Source organism: Salvelinus fontinalis, chromosome 37, assembly GCF_029448725.1.
Source record: "Salvelinus fontinalis isolate EN_2023a chromosome 37, ASM2944872v1, whole genome shotgun sequence".
Lineage (NCBI taxonomy): Eukaryota > Metazoa > Chordata > Actinopteri > Salmoniformes > Salmonidae > Salvelinus > Salvelinus fontinalis.
In genome coordinates this window covers 2597099-2618805 of record NC_074701.1, presented here as the reverse complement: position 1 = coordinate 2618805, position 21707 = coordinate 2597099, and the positions used below count along the sequence as shown (strand labels likewise).

The 21707-nt window shown below is 38.8% G+C and overlaps 23 non-coding genes across 23 annotated transcripts; all 23 read right to left on the bottom strand.

Moving 5' to 3' along the window:
- Positions 1-1883: 1883 nt before the first annotated feature.
- trnav-aac (transfer RNA valine (anticodon AAC)) lies at positions 1884-1956 on the bottom strand. The gene has a single exon. It is a non-coding gene; the product is annotated as a tRNA-Val (tRNA).
- A 3115-nt stretch (positions 1957-5071) lies between these two features.
- trnav-cac (transfer RNA valine (anticodon CAC)) lies at positions 5072-5144 on the bottom strand. Its single transcript has one exon. It is a non-coding gene; the product is annotated as a tRNA-Val (tRNA).
- Positions 5145-7532: 2388 nt separating this feature from the next.
- On the bottom strand, positions 7533-7605 carry trnav-aac (transfer RNA valine (anticodon AAC)). The gene has a single exon. It is a non-coding gene; the product is annotated as a tRNA-Val (tRNA).
- Positions 7606-11103: 3498 nt separating this feature from the next.
- Positions 11104-11176, bottom strand: trnav-cac (transfer RNA valine (anticodon CAC)). The gene has a single exon. It is a non-coding gene; the product is annotated as a tRNA-Val (tRNA).
- Positions 11177-13762: 2586 nt separating this feature from the next.
- trnav-uac (transfer RNA valine (anticodon UAC)) lies at positions 13763-13835 on the bottom strand. Its single transcript has one exon. It is a non-coding gene; the product is annotated as a tRNA-Val (tRNA).
- A 554-nt stretch (positions 13836-14389) lies between these two features.
- Positions 14390-14462, bottom strand: trnav-cac (transfer RNA valine (anticodon CAC)). The gene has a single exon. It is a non-coding gene; the product is annotated as a tRNA-Val (tRNA).
- Positions 14463-14603: 141 nt separating this feature from the next.
- On the bottom strand, positions 14604-14676 carry trnav-uac (transfer RNA valine (anticodon UAC)). Its single transcript has one exon. It is a non-coding gene; the product is annotated as a tRNA-Val (tRNA).
- Positions 14677-14802: 126 nt separating this feature from the next.
- trnav-aac (transfer RNA valine (anticodon AAC)) lies at positions 14803-14875 on the bottom strand. The gene has a single exon. It is a non-coding gene; the product is annotated as a tRNA-Val (tRNA).
- A 126-nt stretch (positions 14876-15001) lies between these two features.
- On the bottom strand, positions 15002-15074 carry trnav-cac (transfer RNA valine (anticodon CAC)). The gene has a single exon. It is a non-coding gene; the product is annotated as a tRNA-Val (tRNA).
- Positions 15075-15214: 140 nt separating this feature from the next.
- trnav-uac (transfer RNA valine (anticodon UAC)) lies at positions 15215-15287 on the bottom strand. The gene has a single exon. It is a non-coding gene; the product is annotated as a tRNA-Val (tRNA).
- Positions 15288-15809: 522 nt separating this feature from the next.
- On the bottom strand, positions 15810-15882 carry trnav-uac (transfer RNA valine (anticodon UAC)). The gene has a single exon. It is a non-coding gene; the product is annotated as a tRNA-Val (tRNA).
- Positions 15883-16649: 767 nt separating this feature from the next.
- Positions 16650-16722, bottom strand: trnav-uac (transfer RNA valine (anticodon UAC)). Its single transcript has one exon. It is a non-coding gene; the product is annotated as a tRNA-Val (tRNA).
- A 141-nt stretch (positions 16723-16863) lies between these two features.
- On the bottom strand, positions 16864-16936 carry trnav-uac (transfer RNA valine (anticodon UAC)). Its single transcript has one exon. It is a non-coding gene; the product is annotated as a tRNA-Val (tRNA).
- A 553-nt stretch (positions 16937-17489) lies between these two features.
- Positions 17490-17562, bottom strand: trnav-uac (transfer RNA valine (anticodon UAC)). Its single transcript has one exon. It is a non-coding gene; the product is annotated as a tRNA-Val (tRNA).
- A 126-nt stretch (positions 17563-17688) lies between these two features.
- Positions 17689-17761, bottom strand: trnav-aac (transfer RNA valine (anticodon AAC)). The gene has a single exon. It is a non-coding gene; the product is annotated as a tRNA-Val (tRNA).
- A 126-nt stretch (positions 17762-17887) lies between these two features.
- Positions 17888-17960, bottom strand: trnav-cac (transfer RNA valine (anticodon CAC)). Its single transcript has one exon. It is a non-coding gene; the product is annotated as a tRNA-Val (tRNA).
- A 141-nt stretch (positions 17961-18101) lies between these two features.
- Positions 18102-18174, bottom strand: trnav-uac (transfer RNA valine (anticodon UAC)). Its single transcript has one exon. It is a non-coding gene; the product is annotated as a tRNA-Val (tRNA).
- Positions 18175-18925: 751 nt separating this feature from the next.
- trnav-uac (transfer RNA valine (anticodon UAC)) lies at positions 18926-18998 on the bottom strand. Its single transcript has one exon. It is a non-coding gene; the product is annotated as a tRNA-Val (tRNA).
- A 141-nt stretch (positions 18999-19139) lies between these two features.
- trnav-uac (transfer RNA valine (anticodon UAC)) lies at positions 19140-19212 on the bottom strand. The gene has a single exon. It is a non-coding gene; the product is annotated as a tRNA-Val (tRNA).
- A 767-nt stretch (positions 19213-19979) lies between these two features.
- On the bottom strand, positions 19980-20052 carry trnav-uac (transfer RNA valine (anticodon UAC)). Its single transcript has one exon. It is a non-coding gene; the product is annotated as a tRNA-Val (tRNA).
- Positions 20053-20193: 141 nt separating this feature from the next.
- trnav-uac (transfer RNA valine (anticodon UAC)) lies at positions 20194-20265 on the bottom strand. Its single transcript has one exon. It is a non-coding gene; the product is annotated as a tRNA-Val (tRNA).
- A 753-nt stretch (positions 20266-21018) lies between these two features.
- Positions 21019-21091, bottom strand: trnav-uac (transfer RNA valine (anticodon UAC)). Its single transcript has one exon. It is a non-coding gene; the product is annotated as a tRNA-Val (tRNA).
- A 539-nt stretch (positions 21092-21630) lies between these two features.
- On the bottom strand, positions 21631-21703 carry trnav-aac (transfer RNA valine (anticodon AAC)). Its single transcript has one exon. It is a non-coding gene; the product is annotated as a tRNA-Val (tRNA).
- Between the last annotated feature and the right edge of the window lie 4 nt (positions 21704-21707).

Genomic DNA, 21707 nt, shown 5'->3' with positions numbered 1-21707 from the left:
AGTATTCTCTGTTAAAAATAAAGTTCTTACTGGATGTGTCGAAGAGCACATTCTCCAACCGGTTTCGAATCGGGGACTTTTCGCGTGTGAAGCGAACGTGATAACCACTACACTACAGAAACTACTGCATGTGACTTTTGCAAGTACTAAACCAAATTTTACTGATATTAACTGCATGTATTTGAACTTCCAAATTACGGCATTTATGAAAGCAACTATTCTCTGTTAAAAATACAGTTCTTACTGGATGTGTCGAAGAGCACTGTTTCCATCCGGTTTCGAATCGAGGTCCTTTCGCGTGTAAAGCGAATGTGATAACCACTACACTACAGAAACTGCTGCATGTGTTTTTTGCAAGGACTAATCCAAAGTTCACTGATATTCACTGCATGTATTTGAATTTCCAAAATATTATTATTCTCTGTTATAAATACAGTTCTTACTGAACGTGTCAAAGAGCACTGTTTCCGCCCGGTTTCGAACCGGGAACCTTTCACATGTGATGCGAATGTGATAACTACTACACTACAGAAACTGCTGCATGTGATTTCTGCAAGGACTAAACCACATTTTACTGATATTCACTGCACAATAAGGCATTTATGAAAGCAACTATTCTCTGTTATGAATACAGGTCTTACTGGATGTGTCAAAGAGCACTGTCTCCACCCGGTTTCGAACCGGGGACTTTTAGCGTGTTAAGCGAACGTGATAGCCACTACACTACAGAAACTGCTGCCTGCGCTTTTTGCAAGGACTAAACCAAATTTTACTGATATTCACTGCATGTATTTGAATTTCCAAAATATTATTATTCTCTGTTATAAATACAGTTCTTACTGAACATGTCAAAGAGCACCGTTTCCGCCCGGTTTCGAAACGGGGACCTTTCGCGTGTGATGCGACCGTGATAACCACGACACTACAGAAACCGCTGCATGTGATTTTTGCAAGGACTAAACCAAATTTTACTGATATTCACTGCATGTATTTGAATTTCCAAAATATTATTATTCTCTGTTATAAATACAGTTCTTACTGAATATGTCAAAGACCACTGTTTCCACCCGGTTTCGAACAGGGGACCTTTCGCGTGTTAAGCGAACCTGATAGCCACACAATACAGAAACTGCTGCATGTGATTTTTGCAAGGACTAAACCAAATTTTACTGATATTCACTGCATGTATTTGAATTTCCAAAAAAAGGCATTTATGAAAGCAACTATTCTCTGTTAAAAATAAAGTTCTTACTGGATGTGTCGAAGAGCACAGTCTCCAACCGGTTTCGAATCGGGGACTTTTCGCGTGTGAAGCGAACGTGATAACCACTACACTACAGAAACTACTGCATGTGACTTTTGCAAGGACTAAACCAAATTTTACTGATATTAACAGCATGTATTTGAATTTCCAAATTATGGCATTTATGAAAGCAACTATTCTCTGTTAAAAATACAGTTCTTACTGGATGTGTCGAAGAGTACTGTTTCCGCCCGGTTTCGAACCGAGGACCTTTCGCGTGTGATGAGAACGTGATAATCACTACACTACAGAAACCGCTGCATGTGATTTTTGCAATAACTAAACCAAATTTTACTGATATTCACTGCATGTATTTGAATTTCCAAAATATTATTATTCTCTGTAATAAATACAGTTCTCACTGAATGTGTCAAAGAGCACTGTTTCTGCCCGGTTTCGAAACGGTGACCTTCCGCGTATTAAGCGAACGTGATAGCCACTACACTACAGAAACTTCTGCATGTGATTTTTGCAAGGACTAAACCAAATTTTACTGATATTCACTGCATGTATTTGAATTTCCACAATATTATTATTCTCTGTTATAAATACAGTTCTTTCTGAATGTGTCAAAGAGCAATGTTTCCGCCCGGTTTCGAACCGGGGACCTTTCGCGTGTTAAGCGAACGTGATAACCACTACACTACAGAAACTACTGCATGTGAATTTTGCAAGGACTAAACCAAATTTTACTGATATTCACTGCATGTATTTGAATTTCCAAAATATTATTATTCTCTGTTATAAATACAGTTCTTACTGAATATGTCAAAGAGCACCGTTTCCGCCCGGTTTCGAAACGGGGACCTTTCGCGTGTGATGCGAACGTGATAACCACGACACTTCAGAAACCGCTGCATGTGATTTTTGCAAGGACTTAACCAAATTTTACTGATATTCACTGCATGTATTTGAATTTCCAAAAAAAGGCATTTATGAAAGCAACTATTCTCTGTTAAAAATAAAATTCTTACTGGATGTGTCGAAGAGCACAGTCTCCAACCGGTTTCGAATCGGGTACTTTTCACGTGTGAAGTGAACGTGATAACCACTACACTACAGAAACTGCTGCATGTGATTTTTGCATCCGCAGAGTACGACCCTGCCTCACACAGGAAGCGGCGCAGGTCCTAATCCAGGCACTTGTCATCTCCCGTCTGGATTACTGCAACTCGCTGTTGGCTGGGCTCCCTGCCTGTGCCATTAAAGCCCTACAACTCAACCAGAACGCCGCAGCCCGTCTGGTGTTCAACCTTCCCAAGTTCTCTCACGTCACCCCGCTCCTCCGCTCTCTCCACTGGCTTCCAGTTGAAGCTCGCATCCGCTACAAGACCATGGTGCTTGCCTACGGAGCTGTGAGGGGAACGGCACCTCAGTACCTTCAGGCTCTGATCAGGCCCTACACCCAAACAAGGGCACTGCGTTCATCCACCTCTGGCCTGCTCGCCTCCCTACCACTGAGGAAGTACAGTTCCCGCTCAGCCCAGTCAAAACTGTTCGCTGCTCTGGCACCCCAATGGTGGAACAAACTCCCTCACGACGCCAGGACAGCGGAGTCAATCACCACCTTCCGGAGACACCTGAAACCCCACCTCTTTAAGGAATACCTAGGATAGGATAAAGCAATCCTTCAGACACCCCCATCCCCCCTTAAAAGATTTAGATGCACTATTGTAAAGTGGCTGTTCCACTGGATGTCATAAGGTGAATGCACCAATTTGTAAGTCGCTCTGGATAAGAGCGTCTGCTAAATGACTTAAATGTAAAATGGAAATGGAAATGTGATGAGAACGTGATAACCACTACACTACAGAAACCACTGCATGTGATTTTTGCAAGGACTAAACCAAATTTTACTGATATTCACTGCATGTATTTGAATTTCCAAAATATTGTTATTCACTGTTGTAAATACAGTTCTTACTGAATGTGTCAAAGACCACTGTTTCCACCCGGTTTCGAACCGGGGACCTTTTGCGTGTTAAGCGAACGTGATAGCAACTACACTACAAAAACTGCTGCATGTGATTTTTGCATTGACTAAACCAAATTTTAATGATATTCACTGCATGTATTTGAATTTCCACAATATTATTATTCTCTGTTATAAATACATTTCTTACTGAATGTGTCAAAGAGCATTGTTTCCACCCGGGGACCTTTCGCGTGTGATGCGAACGTGATAACCACTACACTACAGAAACTACTGCATGTGATTTTTGCAAGGACTAAACCAAATTTTACTGATATTCACTGCATGTATTTGAATTTCCAAAAAAAGGCATTTATGAAAGCAACTATTCTCTGTTAAAAATACAGTTCTTACTGGATGTGTTGAAGAGCACTGTTTCCGCCAAGTTTCGAAACGAGGACCTTTCGCGTTTAAAGCGAATGTGATAACCACTACACTACAGAAACTGCTGCATGTGTTTTTTGCAAGGACTAATCCAAAGTTTACTGATATTCACTGCATGTATTTGAATTTCCAAAATATTATTATTCTCTGTTATAAATACAGTTCTTACTGAATGTGTCAAAGAGCACTGTTTCTGCCCGTTTTCGAAACGGTGACCTTCCGCGTATTAAGCGAACGTGATAGCCACTACACTACAAAAACTGCTGCATGTGATTTTTGCATTGACTAAACCAAATTTTAATGATATTCACTGCATGTATTTGAATTTCCACAATATTATTATTCTCTGTTATAAATACAGTTCTTACTGAATGTGTCAAAGAGCACTGTTTCTGCCCGTTTTCGAAACGGTGACATTCCGCGTATTAAGCGAACGTGATAGCCACTACACTACAAAAACTGCTGCATGTGATTTTTGCATTGACTAAACCAAATTTTAATGATATTCACTGCATGTATTTGAATTTCCACAATATTATTATTCTCTGTTATAAATACAGTTCTTACTGAATGTGTCAAAGAGCATTGTTTCCACCCGTTTTCGAACCGGGTACCTTTCGCATCTGAAGCAAACGTGATAACCACTACATTACAGAAACTACTGCATGTGATTTTTGCAAAGACTAAACTAAATTTTACTGATATTCACTGCATGTATTTGAATCTCCAAAATATAATTATTCTCTATTATAATTACAGTTCTTATTGATTGTATCAAAGAGCAATGTTTCCGCCGGGTTGCGAACCGGGGAACTTTCGCGTGTTAAGCGAACGGTATAGCCACAACACTACAGTTACTGATGCATGTGATTTTTGCAAGGACTAAACCAAATTTTACTGATAATCACTGCATGTATTTGAATCTCCATAATATTATTATTATCTGTTATAAATACAGTTCTTACTGAATGTGTCAAAGACCACTGTTTCCACCCGGTTTCGAACCGGGGACTTTTCGCGTGTTACGCGAACGTGATAGCAACTACACTACAGAAACTGCTGCATGTGATTTTTGCAAGGACTAAACCAAATTTTACTGATATTCACTGCATGTATTTGAATTTCCAAAAAAAGGCATTTATGAAAGCAACTATTCTCTGTTAAAAATAAAGTTCTTACTGGATGTGTCGAAGAGCACAGTCTCCAACCGGTTTCGAATCGGGGACTTTTCGCGTGTGAAGCGAACGTGATAACCACTACACTACAGAAACTACTGCATGTGACTTTTGCAAGGACTAAACCAAATTTTACTGATATTAACAGCATGTATTTGAATTTCCAAATTATGGCATTTATGAAAGCAACTATTCTCTGTTAAAAATACAGTTCTTACTGGATGTGTCGAAGAGTACTGTTTCCGCCCGGTTTCGAACCTGGGACTTTTCGCGTGTGAAGCGAAAGTGATAACCACTACACTACAGAAACTACTGCACGTGATTTTTGCAAGGACTAAACCAAATTTTACTGATATTCACTGCATGTATTTGAATTTCCAAAAAAAGGCATTTATGAAAGCAACTATTCTCTGTTAAAAATACAGATCTTACTGGATGTGTCGAAGAGCACTGTTTCCGCCCGGTTTCGAACCGATGACCTTTCGCGTGTAAAGCGAATTTGATAACCACTACACTACAGAAACTGCTGCATGTGTTTTTTGCAAGGACTAATCCAAAGTTTACTGATATTCACTGCATGTATTTGAATTTCCAAAATATTATTATTCTCTGTTATAAATACAGTTCTTTCTGAATGTGTCAAAGAGCAATGTTTCCAACTGGTTTTGAACCGGGGACCTTTCGCGTGTTAAGCGAACGTGATAGCCACTACACTACAGAAACTGCTGCCTGTGATTTTTGCAAGGACTAAACCAAATTTTACTGATATTCACTGCATGTATTTGAATTTCCAAAAAAAGGCAGTAATGAAAGCAAGTATTCTCTGTTAAAAATAAAGTTCTTACTGGATGTGTCGAAGAGCACATTCTCCAACCGGTTTCGAATCGGGGACTTTTCGCGTGTGAAGCGAACGTGATAACCACTACACTACAGAAACTACTGCATGTGACTTTTGCAAGTACTAAACCAAATTTTACTGATATTAACTGCATGTATTTGAACTTCCAAATTACGGCATTTATGAAAGCAACTATTCTCTGTTAAAAATACAGTTCTTACTGGATGTGTCGAAGAGCACTGTTTCCATCCGGTTTCGAATCGAGGTCCTTTCGCGTGTAAAGCGAATGTGATAACCACTACACTACAGAAACTGCTGCATGTGTTTTTTGCAAGGACTAATCCAAAGTTCACTGATATTCACTGCATGTATTTGAATTTCCAAAATATTATTATTCTCTGTTATAAATACAGTTCTTACTGAACGTGTCAAAGAGCACTGTTTCCGCCCGGTTTCGAACCGGGAACCTTTCACATGTGATGCGAATGTGATAACTACTACACTACAGAAACTGCTGCATGTGATTTCTGCAAGGACTAAACCACATTTTACTGATATTCACTGCACAATAAGGCATTTATGAAAGCAACTATTCTCTGTTATGAATACAGGTCTTACTGGATGTGTCAAAGAGCACTGTCTCCACCCGGTTTCGAACCGGGGACTTTTAGCGTGTTAAGCGAACGTGATAGCCACTACACTACAGAAACTGCTGCCTGCGCTTTTTGCAAGGACTAAACCAAATTTTACTGATATTCACTGCATGTATTTGAATTTCCAAAATATTATTATTCTCTGTTATAAATACAGTTCTTACTGAACATGTCAAAGAGCACCGTTTCCGCCCGGTTTCGAAACGGGGACCTTTCGCGTGTGATGCGACCGTGATAACCACGACACTACAGAAACCGCTGCATGTGATTTTTGCAAGGACTAAACCAAATTTTACTGATATTCACTGCATGTATTTGAATTTCCAAAATATTATTATTCTCTGTTATAAATACAGTTCTTACTGAATATGTCAAAGACCACTGTTTCCACCCGGTTTCGAACAGGGGACCTTTCGCGTGTTAAGCGAACCTGATAGCCACACAATACAGAAACTGCTGCATGTGATTTTTGCAAGGACTAAACCAAATTTTACTGATATTCACTGCATGTATTTGAATTTCCAAAAAAAGGCATTTATGAAAGCAACTATTCTCTGTTAAAAATAAAGTTCTTACTGGATGTGTCGAAGAGCACAGTCTCCAACCGGTTTCGAATCGGGGACTTTTCGCGTGTGAAGCGAACGTGATAACCACTACACTACAGAAACTACTGCATGTGACTTTTGCAAGGACTAAACCAAATTTTACTGATATTAACAGCATGTATTTGAATTTCCAAATTATGGCATTTATGAAAGCAACTATTCTCTGTTAAAAATACAGTTCTTACTGGATGTGTCGAAGAGTACTGTTTCCGCCCGGTTTCGAACCGAGGACCTTTCGCGTGTGATGAGAACGTGATAATCACTACACTACAGAAACCGCTGCATGTGATTTTTGCAATAACTAAACCAAATTTTACTGATATTCACTGCATGTATTTGAATTTCCAAAATATTATTATTCTCTGTAATAAATACAGTTCTCACTGAATGTGTCAAAGAGCACTGTTTCTGCCCGGTTTCGAAACGGTGACCTTCCGCGTATTAAGCGAACGTGATAGCCACTACACTACAGAAACTTCTGCATGTGATTTTTGCAAGGACTAAACCAAATTTTACTGATATTCACTGCATGTATTTGAATTTCCACAATATTATTATTCTCTGTTATAAATACAGTTCTTTCTGAATGTGTCAAAGAGCAATGTTTCCGCCCGGTTTCGAACCGGGGACCTTTCGCGTGTTAAGCGAACGTGATAACCACTACACTACAGAAACTACTGCATGTGAATTTTGCAAGGACTAAACCAAATTTTACTGATATTCACTGCATGTATTTGAATTTCCAAAATATTATTATTCTCTGTTATAAATACAGTTCTTACTGAATATGTCAAAGAGCACCGTTTCCGCCCGGTTTCGAAACGGGGACCTTTCGCGTGTGATGCGAACGTGATAACCACGACACTTCAGAAACCGCTGCATGTGATTTTTGCAAGGACTTAACCAAATTTTACTGATATTCACTGCATGTATTTGAATTTCCAAAAAAAGGCATTTATGAAAGCAACTATTCTCTGTTAAAAATAAAATTCTTACTGGATGTGTCGAAGAGCACAGTCTCCAACCGGTTTCGAATCGGGTACTTTTCACGTGTGAAGTGAACGTGATAACCACTACACTACAGAAACTGCTGCATGTGATTTTTGCATCCGCAGAGTACGACCCTGCCTCACACAGGAAGCGGCGCAGGTCCTAATCCAGGCACTTGTCATCTCCCGTCTGGATTACTGCAACTCGCTGTTGGCTGGGCTCCCTGCCTGTGCCATTAAAGCCCTACAACTCAACCAGAACGCCGCAGCCCGTCTGGTGTTCAACCTTCCCAAGTTCTCTCACGTCACCCCGCTCCTCCGCTCTCTCCACTGGCTTCCAGTTGAAGCTCGCATCCGCTACAAGACCATGGTGCTTGCCTACGGAGCTGTGAGGGGAACGGCACCTCAGTACCTTCAGGCTCTGATCAGGCCCTACACCCAAACAAGGGCACTGCGTTCATCCACCTCTGGCCTGCTCGCCTCCCTACCACTGAGGAAGTACAGTTCCCGCTCAGCCCAGTCAAAACTGTTCGCTGCTCTGGCACCCCAATGGTGGAACAAACTCCCTCACGACGCCAGGACAGCGGAGTCAATCACCACCTTCCGGAGACACCTGAAACCCCACCTCTTTAAGGAATACCTAGGATAGGATAAAGCAATCCTTCAGACACCCCCATCCCCCCTTAAAAGATTTAGATGCACTATTGTAAAGTGGCTGTTCCACTGGATGTCATAAGGTGAATGCACCAATTTGTAAGTCGCTCTGGATAAGAGCGTCTGCTAAATGACTTAAATGTAAAATGGAAATGGAAATGTGATGAGAACGTGATAACCACTACACTACAGAAACCACTGCATGTGATTTTTGCAAGGACTAAACCAAATTTTACTGATATTCACTGCATGTATTTGAATTTCCAAAATATTGTTATTCACTGTTGTAAATACAGTTCTTACTGAATGTGTCAAAGACCACTGTTTCCACCCGGTTTCGAACCGGGGACCTTTTGCGTGTTAAGCGAACGTGATAGCAACTACACTACAAAAACTGCTGCATGTGATTTTTGCATTGACTAAACCAAATTTTAATGATATTCACTGCATGTATTTGAATTTCCACAATATTATTATTCTCTGTTATAAATACATTTCTTACTGAATGTGTCAAAGAGCATTGTTTCCACCCGGGGACCTTTCGCGTGTGATGCGAACGTGATAACCACTACACTACAGAAACTACTGCATGTGATTTTTGCAAGGACTAAACCAAATTTTACTGATATTCACTGCATGTATTTGAATTTCCAAAAAAAGGCATTTATGAAAGCAACTATTCTCTGTTAAAAATACAGTTCTTACTGGATGTGTTGAAGAGCACTGTTTCCGCCAAGTTTCGAAACGAGGACCTTTCGCGTTTAAAGCGAATGTGATAACCACTACACTACAGAAACTGCTGCATGTGTTTTTTGCAAGGACTAATCCAAAGTTTACTGATATTCACTGCATGTATTTGAATTTCCAAAATATTATTATTCTCTGTTATAAATACAGTTCTTACTGAATGTGTCAAAGAGCACTGTTTCTGCCCGTTTTCGAAACGGTGACCTTCCGCGTATTAAGCGAACGTGATAGCCACTACACTACAAAAACTGCTGCATGTGATTTTTGCATTGACTAAACCAAATTTTAATGATATTCACTGCATGTATTTGAATTTCCACAATATTATTATTCTCTGTTATAAATACAGTTCTTACTGAATGTGTCAAAGAGCACTGTTTCTGCCCGTTTTCGAAACGGTGACATTCCGCGTATTAAGCGAACGTGATAGCCACTACACTACAAAAACTGCTGCATGTGATTTTTGCATTGACTAAACCAAATTTTAATGATATTCACTGCATGTATTTGAATTTCCACAATATTATTATTCTCTGTTATAAATACAGTTCTTACTGAATGTGTCAAAGAGCATTGTTTCCACCCGTTTTCGAACCGGGTACCTTTCGCATCTGAAGCAAACGTGATAACCACTACATTACAGAAACTACTGCATGTGATTTTTGCAAAGACTAAACTAAATTTTACTGATATTCACTGCATGTATTTGAATCTCCAAAATATAATTATTCTCTATTATAATTACAGTTCTTATTGATTGTATCAAAGAGCAATGTTTCCGCCGGGTTGCGAACCGGGGAACTTTCGCGTGTTAAGCGAACGGTATAGCCACAACACTACAGTTACTGATGCATGTGATTTTTGCAAGGACTAAACCAAATTTTACTGATAATCACTGCATGTATTTGAATTTCCAAAATTTTATTATTCTCTGTTATAAAAACAGTTCTTACTGAATATGTCAAAGAGCACTGTTTCCGCCCGGTTTCGAAACGGGGACCTTTCGCGTGTGATGCGAACGTGATAACCACGACACTACAGAAACCGCCGCATGTGATTTTTGCAAGGACTAAACCAAATTTTACTGATATTCACTGCATGTATTTGAATTTACAAAATATTACTATTCTCTGTTATAAATACAGTTCTTACTGAACGTGTCAAAGAGCACTGTTTCCACCCGGTTTCGAACCGGGGACCTTTCACGTGTGAAGCAAACGTGACAACCACTACACTACAGACACTACTGCCTGTGATTTTTGCAAGGACTAAACCAAATTTTACTGATATTCACTGCATGTATTTGAATCTCCATAATATTATTATTATCTGTTATAAATACAGTTCTTACTGAATGTGTCAAAGACCACTGTTTCCACCCGGTTTCGAACCGGGGACTTTTCGCGTGTTACGCGAACGTGATAGCAACTACACTACAGAAACTGCTGCATGTGATTTTTGCAAGGACTAAACCAAATTTTACTGATATTCACTGCATGTATTTGAATTTCCAAATTACGGCATTTATGAAAGCAAGTATTCTCTGTTATAAATACAGTTCTTACTGAATGTGTCAAAGAGCACTGTATCCACCCGGTTTCAAACCGGGGACCTTTCGCGTGTGATGAGAACGTGATAACCACTACACTACAGAAACCGCTGCATGTGATTTTTGCAAGGACTAAACCAAATTTTACTGATATTCACTGCATGTATTTGAATTTCCACAATATTATTATTCTCTGTTATAAATACAGTTCTTACTGAATGTGTCAAAGAGCATTGTTTCCACCCGGTTTCGAACCGGGGACCTTTCGCGTGTGAAGCGAACGTGACAACCACTACACTACAGAAACTACTTCATGTGATTTTTGCAAGGACTTAACCAAATTTTACTGATATTCACTGCATGTATTTGAATTTCCAAAAAAAGGCATTTATGAAAGCAACTATTCTCTGTTAAAAATACAGTTCTTAGTGGATGTGTCGAAGAGCACTGTTTCCGCCAGGTTTCGAAACAAGGATTTTTCAAGGTAAAGCGAATGTGATAACCACTACACTACAGAAACTGCTGCATGTGTTTTTTGCAAGGACTAATCCAACGTTTACTGATATTCACTGCATGTATTTGAATTTCCAAAATATTATTATTATCTGTTATAAATACAGTTATTACTGAATGTGTCAAAGACCACTGTTTCTGCCCGGTTTCGAAACGGTGACCTTCCGCGTATTAAGCGAACGTGATAGCCACTACACTACAAAAACTGCAGCATGTGATTTTTGCAAGGACTAAACCAAATTTAAATGATATTCACTGCATGTATTTGAATTTCCACAATATTATTATTCTCTGTTATAAATACAGTTCTTACTGAATGTGTCAAAGAGCATTGTTTCCACCCAGTTTCGAACCGGGGACCTTGCCCGTGTGAAGCAAACGTGATAACCACTACACTACAGAAACTACTGCATGTGATTTTTGCAAGGACTAAACCTAATTTTACTGATATTCACTGCATGTATTTGAATCTCCAAAATATAATTATTCTCTGTTATAAATACACTTCTTACTGAATGTGTCAAAGAGCAATGTTTCCGCCCGGTTTCAAACCGGGGACGTTTCGCGTGTTAATCGAACGTGATAGCCACTACACTACAGAAACTGATGCCTGTGATTTTTGCAAGGACTAAACCAAATTTTACTGATATTCACTGCATGTATTTGAATTTCCAAAATTTTATTATTCTCTGTTATGAATACAGTTCTTACTGAATATGTCAAAGAGCACTGTTTCCGCCCGGTTTCGAAACGGGGGCCTTTCGCGTGTGATGCGAACGTGATAACCACGACACTACAGAAACCGCCGCATGTGATTTTTGCAAGGACTAAACCAAATTTTACTGATATTCACTGCATGTATTTGAATCTCCAAAATATAATTATTCTCTATTATAATTACAGTTCTTATTGATTGTGTCAAAGAGCAATGTTTCTGCCCGGTTTCGAACCGGGGACCTTTCGCGTGTTAAGCGAACGGTATAGCCACTACACTTCAGTTACTGATGCGTGTGATTTTTGCAAGGACTAAACCAAATTTTACTGATAATCACTGCATGTATTTGAATTTCCAAAATTTTATTATTCTCTGTTATAAAAACAGTTCTTACTGAATACGTCAAAGAGCACTGTTTCCGCCCGGTTTCGAAACGGGGACCTTTCGCGTGTGATGCGAACGTGATAACCACGACACTACAGAAACCGCCGCATGTGATTTTTGCAAGGACTAAACCAAATTTTACTGATATTCACTGCATGTATTTGAATTTCCAAATTACGGCATTTATGAAAGCAAGTATTCTCTGTTATAAATACAGTTCTTACTGAATGTGTCAAAGAGCACTATTTCCGCCCGGTTTCGAAACGGGGACCTTTCGCGTGTGATGAGAACGTGATAACCACTACACTACAGAAACCGCTGCATGTGATTTTTGCAAGGACTAAACCAAATTTTACTGATAATCACTGCATGTATTTGAATTTCCAAAATTTTATTATTCTCTGTTATAAAAACAGTTCTTACTGAATATGTCAAAGAGCACTGTTTCCGCCCGGTTTCGAAACGGGGACCTTTCGCGTGTGATGCGAACGTGATAACCACGACACTACAGAAACCGCCGCATGTGATTTTTGCAAGGACTAAACCAAATTTTACTGATATTCACTGCATGTATTTGAATTTCCAAAATATTATTATTCTCTGTTATAAATACAGTTCTTACTGAATGTGTCAAAGACCACTGTTTGCAACCGGTTTCAAAACAGGGACCTTTCGCGTGTTAAGCGAATGTGATAGCCACTACACTACAGAAACTGCTGCATGTGATTTTTGCAAGGACTAAACCAAATTTTACTTATATTAACTGCATGTATTTGAATTTCCAAATTACGGCTTTTATGAAAGCAAGTATTCTCTGTTATAAATACAATTCTTACTGAATGTGTCAAAGAGCACTGTTTCCACCCGGTTTAAAACCGGGGACCTTTCGCGTGTGATGAGAACGTGATAACCACTACACTACAGAAACCGCTACATGTGATTTTTGCAAGGACTAAACCAAATTTTACTGATATTCACTGCATGTATTTGAATTTCCAAAAAAAGGCATTTATGAAAGCAACTATTCTCTGTTAAAAATACAGTTCTTACTGGATGTGTCGAAGAGCACTGTTTCCGCCCGGTTTCGAACCGAGGACCTTTCGCGTGTACAGCGAATGTGATAAGCACTACACTACAGAAACCGCTGCATGTGATTTTTGCAAGGACTAAACCAAATTTTACTGATATTCACTGCATGTATTTGAATTTCCAAAAAAAGGCATTTATGAAAGCAACTATTCTCTGTTAAAAATACAGTTCTTACTGGATGTCGAAGAGCACTGTTTCCGCCCGGTTTCGAACCGAGGACCTTTCGCGTGTAAAGCGAATGTGATAACCACTACACTACAGAAACTGCTGCATGTGATTTTTGCAAGGACTAAACCAAATTTTACTGATATTCACTGCATGTATTTGAATTTCCAAAATATTATTATTATCTGTTATAAATACAGTTGTTACTGAATGTGTCAAAGAGCACTATTTCCGCCCGGTTTCGAAACGGGGACCTTTCCCGTGTGATGCGAACGTGATAACCACGACACTACAGAAACCGCTGCATGTGATTTTTGCAAGGACTAAACCAAATTTTACTGATATTCACTGCATGTATTTGAATTTCCAAATTTTGGCATTTATGAAAGCAAGTATTCTCTGTTATAAATACAATTATTCCTGAATGTGTCAAAGAGCACTGTTTCCACCCGGTTTCAAACCGGGGACCTTTCGCGTGTGGTGAGAACGTGATAACCACTACACTACAGAAACCGCTGCATGTGATTTTTGCAAGGACTAAACCAAATTTTACTGATATTAACTGCATGTATTTGAATTTCCAAATTACGGCATTTATGAAAGCAAGTATTCTCTGTTATAAATACAGTTCTTACTGGATGTGTCGAAGAGCACTGTCTCCGCCCGGTTTCGAACCGGGGACTTTTCGCGTGTGAAGCAAATGTGATAACCACTACACTACAGAAACTACTGCATGTGATTTTTGCAAGGACTAAACCAAATTTTACTGATATTAACTGCATGTATTTGAATTTCCAAATTACGGCATTTAGGAAAGCAAGTATTCTCTGTTATAAATACAGTTCTTACTGAATGTGTCGAAGAGCACTGTTTCCGCCCGGTTTCGAACCGAGGACCTTTCGCGTGTAAAGCGAATGTGATAACCACTACACTACAGAAACTGCTGCATTTGTTTCTTTCAAGGACTAAACCAAATTTTACTGATATTCACTGCATGTATTTGAATTTCCAAAATGTTATTATTCTCTGCTATAAATACAGTTCTTACTGAATGTGTCAAAGACCACTGTTTCCACCCGTTTTCGAACCGGGGACCTTTCGCATGTTAAGCGAACGTGATTGCCACTACACTACAGAAACTGCTGCATGTGATTATTGCAAGGACTAAACCAAATTTTACTGATATTAACTGCATGTATTTGAATTTCCAAAATATTCTTATTCTCTGTTATAAATACAGTTCTTACTGAATGTGTCAAAGAGCATTGTTTCCACCTGGTTTCGAACCGGGGACCTTTCGCGTGTGAAGCGAACGTGAGAACCACTACACTACAGAAACTACTGCATGTGATTTTTGCAAGGACTAAACCAAATTTTACTGATATTACTGCATGTATTTGAATTTCCAAATTACGGCATTTAAGAAAGGAAGTATTCTCTGTTATAAATACAGTTCTTACTGAATGTGTCAAAGAGCACTGTTTCCGCCCGGTTTCGAACCGGGGACCTTTCACATGTACAGCGGACGTGATGACCACTACACTACAGAAACTGCTGCATGTGATTTCTGCAAAGAATAAACCACATTTTACTGATATTCACTGCAAAATACAGCATTTATGAAAGCAACTATTCTCTGTTATAAAAACAGTTCTTACTGGATGTGTCAAAGAGCACTGTTTCCATCTGGTTTCGAAACGGGGACCTTTCGCGTGTTAAGCGAACGTGATAGCCACTACACTACAGAAACTACTGCATGTGATTTTTGCAAGGACTAAACCAAATTTTACTGATATTCACTGCATGTATTTGAATCTCAAAAATATTATTATTCTGTGTTATAAATACAGTTCTTACTGAATGTGTCAAAGAGCACTGTTTCTGCCCAGTTTCGAACCGGGAACCTTTCACATGTGATGTGAATGTGATAACTACTACACTACAGAAACTGCTGCATGTGATTTCTGCAAGGACTAAACCACATTTTACTGATATTCAATGCACAATAAGGCATTTATGAAAGCAACTATTCTATGTTATAAATTCAATTCTTACTGAATGTTTCAAAGAGCACTGTTTCCGCCCGGTTTCGAACCGGGGACCTTTCACGTGTAAAGCGAATGTGATAACCACTGCACTACAGAAACTGCTGCATGTGATTTTTGCAAGGACTAAACAAAATTTTACTGATATTCACTGCATGTATTTGAATTTCCAAAAAAAGGCATTTATGAAAGCAACTATTCTCTGTTAAAAATACAGTTCTTAATGGATGTGTCGAAGAGCACTGTTTCCGCCCGGTTTCGAACCGAGGACCTTTCGGGTGTAAAGCGAATGTGATAACCACTACACAACAGAATCTGCTGCATGTGTTTTTTGCAAGGACTAATCCAAAGTTTACTGATATTCACTGCATGTATTTGAATTTCCAAAATATTATTATTCTCTGTTATAAATACAGTTCTTACTGAATGTGTCAAAGACCACTGTTTGCAACCGGTTTCGAAACAGGGACCTTTCGCGTGTTAAGCAAACGTGACAGCCACTACACTACAGAAACTGCTGCATGTGATTTTGCAAGGACTAAACCAAATTTTACTTATATTAACTGCATGTATTTGAATTTCCAAATTACGGCATTTATGAAAGCAAGTATTATCTGTTATAAATACAATTCTTACTGAATGTGTCAAAGAGCACTGTTTCCACCCGGTTTAAAACCGGGGACCTTTCGCGTGTGATGAGAACGTGATAACCACTACACTACAGAAACCGCTACATGTGATTTTTGCAAGGACTTAACCAAATTTTACTGATATTCACTGCATGTATTTGAATTTCCAAAAAAAGGCATTTATGAAAGCAACTATTCTCTGTTAAAAATAGAGTTCTTACTGGATGTGTCGAAGAGCACTGTTTCCGCCCGGTTTCGAACCGAGGACCTTTCGCGTGTAAAGCGAATGTGATAACCACTACACTACAGAAACCGCTGCATGTGATTTTTGCAAGGACTAAACCAAATTTTACTGATATTCACTGCATGTATTTGAATTTCCAAAAAAAGGCATTTATGAAAGCAACTATTCTCTGTTAAAAATACAGTTCTTACTGGATGTGTCGAAGAGCACTGTTTCCGCCCGGTTTCGAACCGAGGACCTTTCGCGTGTAAAGCGAATGTGATAACCACTACACTACAGAAACTGCTGCATGTGATTTTTGCAAGAACTAAACAAAATTTTACTGATATTCACTGCATGTATTTGAATTTCCAAAAAAAGGCATTTATGAAAGCAACTATTCTCTGTTAAAAATACAGTTCTTAATGGATGTGTCGAAGAGCACTGTTTCCGCCCGGTTTCGAACCGAGGACCTTTCGGGTGTAAAGCGAATGTGATAACCACTACACAACAGAATCTGCTGCATGTGTTTTTTGCAAGGACTAATCCAAAGTTTACTGATATTCACTGCATGTATTTGAATTTCCAAAATATTATTATTCTCTGTTATAAATACAGTTCTTACTGAATGTGTCAAAGACCACTGTTTGCAACCGGTTTCGAAACAGGGACCTTTCGCGTGTTAAGCAAACGTGACAGCCACTACACTACAGAAACTGCTGCATGTGATTTTGCAAGGACTAAACCAAATTTTACTGATATTAACTGCATGTATTTGAATTTCCAAATTACGGCATTTAGGAAAGCAAGTATTCTCTGTTATAAATACAGTTCTTACTGAATGTGTCGAAGAGCACTGTTTCCGCCCGGTTTCGAACCGAGGACCTTTCGCGTGTAAAGCGAATGTGATAACCACTACACTACAGAAACTGCTGCATTTGTTTCTTTCAAGGACTAAACCAAATTTTACTGATATTCACTGCATGTATTTGAATTTCCAAAATGTTATTATTCTCTGCTATAAATACAGTTCTTACTGAATGTGTCAAAGACCACTGTTTCCACCCGTTTTCGAACCGGGGACCTTTCGCATGTTAAGCGAACGTGATTGCCACTACACTACAGAAACTGCTGCATGTGATTATTGCAAGGACTAAACCAAATTTTACTGATATTAACTGCATGTATTTGAATTTCCAAAATATTCTTATTCTCTGTTATAAATACAGTTCTTACTGAATGTGTCAAAGAGCATTGTTTCCACCTGGTTTCGAACCGGGGACCTTTCGCGTGTGAAGCGAACGTGATAACCACTACACTACAGAAACTACTGCATGTGATTTTTGCAAGGACTAAACCAAATTTTACTGATATTAACTGCATGTATTTGAATTTCCAAATTACGGCATTTAAGAAAGGAAGTATTCTCTGTTATAAATACAGTTCTTACTGAATGTGTCAAAGAGCACTGTTTCCGCCCGGTTTCGAACCGGGGACCTTTCACATGTACAGCGGACGTGATGACCACTACACTACAGAAACTGCTGCATGTGATTTCTGCAAAGAATAAACCACATTTTACTGATATTCACTGCAAAATACAGCATTTATGAAAGCAACTATTCTCTGTTATAAAAACAGTTCTTACTGGATGTGTCGAAGAGCACTGTTTCCGCCCGGTTTCGAACCGAGGACCTTTCGGGTGTAAAGCGAATGTGATAACCACTACACAACAGAATCTGCTGCATGTGTTTTTTGCAAGGACTAATCCAAAGTTTACTGATATTCACTGCATGTATTTGAATTTCCAAAATATTATTATTCTCTGTTATAAATACAGTTCTTACTGAATGTGTCAAAGACCACTGTTTGCAACCGGTTTCGAAACAGGGACCTTTCGCGTGTTAAGCAAACGTGACAGCCACTACACTACAGAAACTGCTGCATGTGATTTTGCAAGGACTAAACCAAATTTTACTTATATTAACTGCATGTATTTGAATTTCCAAATTACGGCATTTATGAAAGCAAGTATTATCTGTTATAAATACAATTCTTACTGAATGTGTCAAAGAGCACTGTTTCCACCCGGTTTAAAACCGGGGACCTTTCGCGTGTGATGAGAACGTGATAACCACTACACTACAGAAACCGCTACATGTGATTTTTGCAAGGACTTAACCAAATTTTACTGATATTCACTGCATGTATTTGAATTTCCAAAAAAAGGCATTTATGAAAGCAACTATTCTCTGTTAAAAATAGAGTTCTTACTGGATGTGTCGAAGAGCACTGTTTCCGACCGGTTTCGAACCGAGGACCTTTCGCGTGTAAAGCGAATGTGATAACCACTACACTACAGAAACCGCTGCATGTGATTTTTGCAAGGACTAAACCAAATTTTACTGATATTCACTGCATGTATTTGAATTTCCAAAAAAAGGCATTTATGAAAGCAACTATTCTCTGTTAAAAATACAGTTCTTACTGGATGTGTCGAAGAGCACTGTTTCCGCCCGGTTTCGAACCGAGGACCTTTCGCGTGTAAAGCGAATGTGATAACCACTACACTACAGAAACTGCTGCATGTGATTTTTGCAAGGACTAAACAAAATTTTACTGATATTCACTGCATGTATTTGAATTTCCAAAAAAAGGCATTTATGAGAGCAACTATTCTCTGTTAAAAATACAGTTCTTAATGGATGTGTCGAAGAGCACTGTTTCCACCCGGTTTCGAACCGAGGACCTTTCGGGTGTAAAGCGAATGTGATAACCACTACACAACAGAATCTGCTGCATGTGTTTTTTGCAAGGACTAATCCAAAGTTTACTGATATTCACTGCATGTATTTGAATTTCCAAAATATTATTATTCTCTGTTATAAATACAGTTCTTACTGAATGTGTCAAAGACCACTGTTTGCAACCGGTTTCGAAACAGGGACCTTTCGCGTGTTAAGCAAACGTGACAGCCACTACACTACAGAAACTGCTGCATGTGATTTTGCAAGGACTAAACCAAATTTTACTTATATTAACTGCATGTATTTGAATTTCCAAATTACGGCATTTATGAAAGCAAGTATTATCTGTTATAAATACAATTCTTACTGAATGTGTCAAAGAGCACTGTTTCCACCCGGTTTAAAACCGGGGACCTTTCGCGTGTGATGAGAACGTGATAACCACTACACTACAGAAACCGCTACATGTGATTTTTGCAAGGACTTAACCAAATTTTACTGATATTCACTGCATGTATTTGAATTTCCAAAAAAAGGCATTTATGAAAGCAACTATTCTCTGTTAAAAATACAGTTCTTACTGGATGTGTCGAAGAGCACTGTTTCCGCCCGATTTCGAACCGAGGACCTTTCGCGTGTAAAGCGAATGTGATAACCACTACACTACAGAAACCGCTGCATGTGATTTTTGCAAGGACTAAACCAAATTTTACTGATATTCACTGCATGTATTTGAATTTCCAAAAAAAGGCATTTATGAAAGCAACTATTCTCTGTTAAAAATACAGTTCTTACTGGATGTGTCGAAGAGCACTGTTTCCGCACGGTTTCGAACCGAGGACTTTCGCGTGTAAAGCGAATGTGATAACCACTACACTACAGAAACTGCTGCATGTGATTTTTGCAAGGACTAAACCAAATTTTACTGATATTCACTGCATGTATTTGAATTTCCAAAATATTATTATTATCTGTTATAAATACAGTTGTTACTGAATGTGTCAAAGAGCACTATTTCCGCCCGGTTTCGAAACGGGGACCTTTCCCGTGTGATGCGAACGTGATAACAACGACACTACAGAAACCGCTGCATGTGATTTTTGCAAGGACTAAACCAAATTTTAATGATATTCACTGCATGTATTTGAATTTCCAAAATATTATTATTCTCTGTTATAAATACAGTTCTTACTGAATGTGTCAAAGACCACTGTTTGCAACCGGTTTCAAAACAGGGACCTTTCGCGTGTTAAGCGAACGTGATAGCCACTACACTACAGAAACTGCTGCATGTGATTTTTGCAAGGACTAAACCAAATTTTACTTATATTAACTGCATGTATTTGAATTTCCAAATTACGGCTTTTATGAAAGCAAGTATTCTCTGTTATAAATACAGTTCTTACTGAATGTGTCAAAGAGCACTGTTTCCACCCGGTTTCAAACCGGGGACCTTTCGCGTGTGATGAGAACGTGATAACCACTACACTACAGAAACCGCTGCATGTGATTTTTGCAAGGACTAAACCAAATTTTACTGATATTCACTGCATGTATTTGAATTTCCAAAAAAAGGCATTTATGAAAGCAACTATTCTCTGTTAAAAATACAGTTCTTACTGGATGTGTCGAAGAGCACTGTTTCCGCCCGGTTTCGAACCGAGGACCTTTCGCGTGTAAAGCGAATGTGATAACCACTACACTACAGAAACTGCTGCATGTGTTTCTTGCAAGGACTAATCCAAAGTTTACTGATATTCACTGAATGTATTTGAATTTCCAAAATATTACTATTCTCTGTTAAAAATACAGTTCTTACTGGATGTGTCAAAGAGCAATGTTTTCGCCCGGTTTCGAACCGGGGACCTTTCGCATGTGATGCAAACGTGATAGCCACTACACTACAGAAACTGCTGCCTGTGATTTTTGCAAGGACTAAACCAAATTTTACTGATATTCACTGCATGTATTTGAATTTCCAAATTTTGACATTTATGAAAGCAAGTATTCTCTGTTATAAATACAATTATTCCTGAATGTGTCAAAGAGCACTGTTTCCACCCGGTTTCAAACCGGGGACCTTTCGCGTGTGGTGAGAACGTGATAACCACTACACTACAGAAACCGCTGCATGTGATTTTTGCAAGGACTAAACCAAATTTTACTGATATTCACTGCATGTATTTGAATTTCCAAAATATTATTATTCACTGTTATAAATACAGTTCTTAATTAATGTGTCAAAGAGCACTGTTTCTGCCCGGTTTCGAACCGGGGATCTTTCGCGTGTTAAGCGAATGTGATAGCCACTACACTACAGAAACTGCT